This window comes from Macrobrachium nipponense, chromosome 26 (assembly GCF_015104395.2).
Source record: "Macrobrachium nipponense isolate FS-2020 chromosome 26, ASM1510439v2, whole genome shotgun sequence".
NCBI lineage: Eukaryota > Metazoa > Arthropoda > Malacostraca > Decapoda > Palaemonidae > Macrobrachium > Macrobrachium nipponense.
In genome coordinates this window covers 7,366,975-7,368,993 of record NC_087215.1, presented here as the reverse complement: position 1 = coordinate 7,368,993, position 2,019 = coordinate 7,366,975, and positions in this window count along the sequence as shown.

Genomic DNA, 2,019 nt, shown 5'->3' with positions numbered 1-2,019 from the left:
TTTTTCAAGCCCATATTTTACATTTATACCATGGTCATCAGTGTATAACACGACGATGACTAAGCCATTTATTTGTTTTTTCTGTATATTCTAACTTGATGTTTTCTTAGCTATGAAAGGAACTATGATTTGATCCTCTTCATAGTAGCTGATAATCCAGATTCACTCAACTGTCTCCCGGATGACTGAAATGTCTTACAATGCTTAAACTAATGGATTGAACAGGGGGACACTTGGAGCAAAACCTTTTATTCATTTATTTATCTATTTATTTATTTGTTTATTTATTTTTTGCATTTATGAAAGGGAGGAGAAGAGAGCGAGTGATTATTGCTCGAAATATCGCATTTTGTTTAAGAGAGAGAGAGAGAGAGAGAGAGAGAGAGAGAGAGAGAGAGAGAGATGAACGAGTTATGAGTCCCTGAAACATTGCGTGTTGTGAATGAACTAGGGATGTTGGAGATGTTACTTGGGATGTCGATGTAACTGGGGATGTTGAAGATTTTATTGGGGATTTGGAGATGCACTGGGGCTGTTGGAGATGTTACTTGGGATGTTGAAAGTGTTACTTAGTATGTTGGAGATGTCAGTTGGGATGATGGAGATGGCACTGGGAATGTGAAAGAGTGTTACTGGGGGGGGATGTTTGAACATGTTACTGGTGGTGATGAAGATGTTACTGGCTATGTTGGACATGTTACTGGTTGATGTTGGAGATGTTACTGGGATATCGATGTAACTTGGAATGTTGAAGGATGTTACTGGGGATGCTGAAGATGTTACTTGGGTGTTAGAATGTTATACTGGGGATGTTAGAGATGTTCTTGGGATGTTGGAGATGTTACTGGGGATGTTAGAGATGTTTCTTTTGGGGATGTTGGAGATGTTACTGGGGAATGAATTGGTTTAGATGTTTCTTGAGATGTTGGAGATGTTACTGGGGATGTTTAGAGATGTTTCTTGGAATATTGAAGATGTAACTTGGAATGTTGAGGATGTTACTGGGGATGTTAGAGATGTTTCTTGTGATGTTGATGTTACTGGGTATCTTAAGAATGTTACTGGTGATGTTGAAGATGTTACTGGGAATGTTAGAGGTGTTACTGGGGATGCTGAAGTTGTTTCTTACGATGTTGAAGATGTTACTGAAAATGTTGGAGATGTTACTATGGATGTTGAGATGTTTCTTGCGATGTTGAAGATGTTACTGAGGATGTTACTTGGAATATTGGAGATGTTACCGGGGATGTTGGAGATGTTACTGGAAATGTTGGAGATGTTACTGGAAATGTTGAAAATGTTACTGGGGATATTGAAGATGTTTCTTGGGATGTTGGAGGTGTTAAATGGGATGTTGAAGATGTTACTGGGGACGTTGAAAATGTTACTGGGGACGTTGAAGATGTTTCTTGTGATGGAAATGTTACTGGGGATGTTGGAGATGTTACTGGGGAGGCCTTTGAATGAGAAGATCAACCTGAATTTAGTCAGAAAAAGTGTTGAAGGCCGATGTTTATCTCTGACAGCCAGAGTAGTTTCTCTTCTTATTTTTCATCCATTCAGTAAACAGATGTTATTCTCTGTTTCATTCATTTATTATTATCATGAAGGTAATAATTTGTAATGTTTTAATACTTCAAAGGCATTGCTGTCCTCATAGAAAAAGACGGTTATGGAAGTAAATGCAGAGCTTATGTCATACCAAGGTGTATCTGCTGAAGAGAGAGAGAGAGAGAGAGAGAGAGAGAGAGAGAGAGAGATCATGCTCAGTGAGATATGGTTTATAACTGAATGTGGAGAGAGAGAGAGAGATATATATATATGCTCAGAAAGATATGGTTTATAGCTGAATGCGGAGACCTTACCATACCTTACAGACTTTACATCTTGTTCGGGTTGCCCCAGGTCCCTCAGTGCGAGGCACTTCTAATGTCTACCAGAGAGTTGCTAATGCATCTTCCAGTATATTTTGCATCTTCCAATCTTGGATGGTCTGGGATGCAGCTTAGATATTTGTCG